Here is a 6008-nt window from a genome sequence, read left to right on the forward strand (position 1 = left end):
GTGACCATGTTCCTTTTGCAAGTTGTGAAATGAGACAGTTTGCAGCGTCATGGGGTATAAAGCTCATCCACTCCAGTCCAGGATATCCGCAATCAAATGGTCTTGCGGGGAGGATGGTAAAGACAGTAAAGCATGCACTCAAAAAGGCAACACAAACAGGTACAGATCCACACTTAGCTCTCCTGTCACTCAGAAACACACCAGTGACTGGTACAGAGTTTTCACCAGCACAAGTACTGATGGGAAGAGTGTTGCGAAGTACCTTGCCAATCGCTACAGCTGTGCTACAACCCGCCATTCCAGAAGGATTTCATTCAAAGCTTAAACATTTGCAAGCAAGACAGGAACACTATTATAACTCCAACTCAAAACCTCTGCCTGAGTTCACGCCTGGTACTACAGTTCATATGACAACACGGCGTGGATGGGAACCAGCAACAGTCATAAGCAAAAGAGGGGAGTCGCGAGCATATGATGTGCAGACCCCCAGTGGTGTCACTTTCAGGAGAAACCGGCGGCATCTAAGGAGAATCCACCCAAGTCTGCAGAGAGATGGTGAGTCTGAGCTATTTGAACAGCCAGAAGCCTTACAAACGGAGGACTCGGAACCACCTCTCAGCTCACAGCAAGACCAGACTGCACCTGCCTGTGAAGAGAGCAACTCCTATCCGAAGCACCAGAAGTGGGAGACAAATAAAGCATCCGTCAAAGTACAATGACTTTGAGATGAGCTAATGCTGATGACTGTGACCTGCTGATGGGTTAAGTTCAAGTTAATGTTAGTTAACCGAATAAGAGTGGTTAAATCATATGTGTTTTACGCAAATCAGTTTGTGTTTCTCAGGTCATATTGTATGCATAAAAAAGTATGGTTGTTAGTGACCAATGTCATTTGCTGAAATTGTTTTGAGGTCCAGTTAGTCACTCAAAGGGGACTATCTTACTTGGAAAAGGAGGATGTAGTATATTGTAGAAGTGGTCTGTTATTCAGGGATTACGTTTGTACCTGGCAACCTTATGAGTGATGTGTGATCGCGAGATCTGTGTCTTGGCGTTGTGGTTGTTAAACGTTACATGCAAGGTGATCAACACGAATCAGCCTACGAGTACTTTTATTCCTGACAAAAAAGTACAATGTCCTTCAGGCTGCAGCTTTACGTACCTCAGCTGTTCCTTTATTTCTTTACATGTATTCCCTCCTTTTTCTTTCTCTTCCTCTTCCCCCAAAGCGCTCTATAAGGGGTTCAACGCGGTCTTCCTCCGAGCCTTCCCTGCCAACGCGGTAAAACCCTTTTGCTCTCATATTATACTCACATGCAGTACACATATATGAATGTACTTGTATTGATACTCCTGTACTTCCTGGTAGCAAACAGCAGCCTCTGTAACGGCTGATCCCTTTCTTCCTCCTGCAGGCCTGTTTTTTGGGGTTTGAGGTGGCATTGAAGGGACTGAACACGCTCGCACCCAGCTGGTGAAACCACTTCCACACATACCAGTGTTATGACCCGCCTGGACCAGTCTGGACCCAACTGGACCCAACTGGACCAGTCTGGACCCAACTGGACCCAACTGGACCAGTCTGGACCCGTCTGGACCAGTCTGGACCCATCTGGACCCAACTGGACCCGTTATGACCCGTCTGGACCCGTCTGGACCCAACTGGACCAGTCTGGACCCGTCTGGACCCGTCCGGACCAGTTCGGACCAGACTTTTTTCTCCAAAGGAAGGAATAAAGAATATGATGAACAATGAAGCACAAATAAAAGTAGAATCAGTGACTCACTTCATTGATTGATGTCAATGTATTAAATCACAGATTTAATTAAATCACATTTTCTCTTTCCATTCAATAATAATAATAATAATAATAATAATAATAATACATTAGATTTCTATAGCGCTTTTCTTCAAACTGAGAGAGACTTTACAGACGTTTGAAGTCGTCATGAAGGAGCCAGACAACAAACACTCAGGGGACGCATCACACAGTAAAGCCGTCCTGAAGAGGTGGCTCGTGGGTTGTGATTTGAATATGGAAAGTCAGTCTCAGAGGAGTTTGGGAGAGAATTCCAGAGGGAGGGGCGCTACAGAGGAGGATCAATTCAACTCCAGGCAAAGAGGAGGAGCCATTGAATGCCCATCTCATGTATTCATAACAACAGCATCACATATCCAGAAGGAGGAAGAATCATAAACATCACACAACAGCCCAACTATTGCATCATCTACAGAGCAAATCATGACCACTCGTCCTTTTTCCACACTGTTCCTGCCTCTCTCTCCATCTGTCTGCCTCTGCAATGCATTCATAAACCATCATCAGACACATGAACTCATTCAGACCACAGGAACCAGTAAACACCTCACTGGTTTTGGTCTTGTTGATGGTCGGCCGTTCAAACACCCGACCCTGAGACAAAGTTCCTTCTTCTCACCGGTTCAGCGCTCCTTCTCCCGTACGGACGTCTTATTAATCAGAAACTCATGAATCTCTGCAACATACCAAACATCCCATAACCATGAGCGGCCATGCTCTCCCTCACCTGGACTATCCAGCTCCCTCCCACAGCTCCCAGTAGAGGCAACACATCCTCACTGGGGGACCTGACCCCGACCCTCATGGAGAGAGAGAGGGCGTCCTGCCTCGACATACATGACTCAACAGAAACATCACGACTTTGAAGAGTAAACATTTCATATTCCACCAACAAGAAAAAGAAAGACAACAGGAAACATATGAGACAAAAGATCAAAGAACGAGAGAACGTCAACACTAATAATCCCACCGCACAAATGACTTATGGAAATACTCATTTAAATTGAGTCAACACACAAACAAAACCACTCAAACAGACTGTGACAAACATTTTGAATACAGCAATAAACCTGGAAAACAGCGGCCAACCACAGGCTGCCACATGTGCATCTGATGTAAAGTTCTGCTGACATCGTTTTCCTAATGACTTCATCATCATTTCACTAACTAAGAGCAGCTGGTGCGTGTGACCTTCAGGTGCTTTGTTGGACACGGGACAAAGGAAGAGACTCAGGAAAGGCCAGTTTATTTGGAGCCCATTTCAACAACAAGGCGCTTCAAAGTGCTTCACATAAAACCATCAAAAGCATCAAGACATAATGCAGAGAAGACAGGATGTAAAAACAGTCAAGAAAACATTCAAACAGTCAGAAAGCTAAATACAAATTCAATAACAGTTGCAGAGCAGTGAAAGAGATGTGTCACACCGTGGTGAGCCTTGTCTTGGGTTTGTCTTGTCATTTCCTGTTTTATTTTGAAAGCCTACCTCCCTCTCGTTTCAGGTCACTTGCCCTTCCTCATGTCTGATTGTTTCCAGCTGTTCCTCATCACCCTCATGTGCTTAAAGTCTTCTCTTTGTCTCCTGCAGAAGTGTCGTGTCTAAGCACAGCTTTGTGCCGCAGCGGGTTTCCTGTCAGTGTTTTTCCTCACAAGATGCTTCGACTGTTTCCATGACAGTCAGACAATGTGAAGCGGCACCAGTTCAAGGTGTGCAGCTCGTGATCTGCAGGAATAATTTACATACTTAAATATCATAAAAATCTGAACATAACAGACTGACCTTTGATATTTGGTTTGATGATTCAAACTTGACCAGAGCAAAGAAGAAAACATTACTCAGTGGGGTAATATTAATTATGATATTACAAATAATTCTGACTTCTGCTACAAAACAGAGTCCTGCCACATGCAGAAGTTCTCGGATGACACTGCAATTGTGGGCGTATCAGGAATGGCCAGCAGGGGGAGTACATGAGCCTGGTGGAGGACGTTGTGCAACGGTGCAAACACAACCACTTAAACTCAACACCGCTAAGACAAGGACATGGTGGTCATGCACTCTACGGTACCATCACTCAACAGCAGAGTGTGATCAGCTGCAGACTGCGCTGCTGCCATGACAGGCTGAGTACATCATTCATCCCTCATCGATCTGTCAACTGCACAGGCTCCTCCCCCTCAAACATGCACGGCCCCCAACCCACTCACTGTTTAACCTTTACACAATGTGCACTGTCTACTGGCTATGTTAGCACTCTGCACAACAATACATGTCTATCTATCTTTCTATGTCGTAAATATACTGATAACAGTTAAAATAATAAGTATTACAATCATTACTTAAAAAAAGTATTAATAATAATAATTGTGTACTTAAACAAAACCAAACAATAACAAAAGTGATAATAATAATAATAATAATAGTATTAATAATTATCACATGATTGTATAACGTTATTATTACCTTTATTGTGAATAATAAACTCATAAATGGGTGTAAAAAGAATGATGGTAATAATATTTGGCCTTGAACCATGAAACTCATTCACAACTGTAATTTCCCCCTGAAGGTTGTGATGAGCAGCACCTCTGGTTGTATAGAAGTCTATGCTTCATGTGTTAAAGCTGCATTCCCTCTCCTGACCACCAGGGGGCGACTCCTCTGGTTGTATAGAAGTCTATGCTTCATGTGTTAAAGCTGCATTCTCTCTCCTGACCACCAGGGGGCGACTCCTCTGGTTGTATAGAAGTCTATGCTTCATGTGTTAAAGCTGCATTCTCTCTCCTGACCACCAGGGGGCGACTCCTCTGGTTGTATAGAAGTCTATGCTTCATGTGCTAAAGCTGCATTCTCTCTCCTGACCACCAGGGGGTAACTAATCTGGTTGTATAGAAGTCTATGCTTCATGTGTTAAAGCTGCATTCTCTCTCCTGACCACCAGGGGGCGACTCCTCTGGTTGTATAGAAGTCTATGCTTCATGTGTTAAAGCTGCATTCTCTCTCCTGACCACCAGGGGGCGACTCCTCTGGTTGTATAGAAGTCTATGCTTCATGTGCTAAAGCTGCATTCTCTCTCCTGACCACCAGGGGTTAACTAATCTGGTTGTATAGAAGTCTATGCTTCATGTGTTAAAGCTGCATTCTCTCTCCTGACCACATGGGGGCGACTCCTCTGGTTGTATAGAAGTCTATGCTTCATGTGTTAAAGCTGCATTCTCTCTCCTGACCACCAGAGGGCGACTCCTCTGGTTGTATAGAAGTCTATGCTTCATGTGTTAAAGCTGCATTCTCTCTCCTGACCACCAGAGGGCGACTCCTCTGGTTGTATAGAAGTATATGCTTCATGTGTTAAAGCTGCATTCTCTCTCCTGACCACCAGGGGGAGACTCCTCTGGTTGTATAGAAGTCTATGCTTAGAAAAGCAATTTAAAGAAGTCCACAATTTTTATGTCAGGTATTTATTTTTCTTTTGTTTTTACAACACTGAAGATTCAGTAAAACACACATACATAGTCAAACATGCAGTCTGAATACATGTGTCATGTATTACAGTATTGTTTTTTTTTTTTTTGTGATTTTTTAAAGCTGTGAGCCAAATTCCTCTGAAGTGGTGAAGAGTTTCTGACCACTAGGGGGCAGAAACCCTCATCAGCTCAGTCTACTCTCAGTGTGTACAAGAGACACTTTGGTGGGACAGGCTTTCATAATACATTTTAAAAGCAGGTTAAATGAAATGTATATATGTAACAAACGGTATATAAATGTAGTCAAACCACTGATTGACACATATTTATATCCTATTTTATTTTGTACTCAGCTTTATGGCTACAAAATCATGCACATTTCTCTAAAAATGTCAGCAACAATCAGTAAAGCAAAAACACTTTTTTACGTTTGGTGCATACTGGGTCTGCAACGTCACTTACTGACTCCAGGAAATAGTCAGAGCCTCACACTCGACGTATGACTCAAATCTCTCTTACCATCTCCATCAAATCAACTCTTAGTGATATAGAAGTATTACAACCTTAAATCATACAAACTAATCATTCCTCTACGCACAACCTGCTGAGACCATTCAGTACTACAACATGTACCGTTTAGTACTACAACATGTATCGTTTAGTACTAAAACATGTATCGTTTAGTACTACAACATGTATCGTTTAGTACTACACAGATGTATT

Source organism: Clinocottus analis, unplaced genomic scaffold, assembly GCF_023055335.1.
Source record: "Clinocottus analis isolate CAN_PGR_092001 unplaced genomic scaffold, fCliAna1.0.p SCAF_4, whole genome shotgun sequence".
Taxonomy (NCBI): Eukaryota; Metazoa; Chordata; class Actinopteri; order Perciformes; family Cottidae; genus Clinocottus; species Clinocottus analis.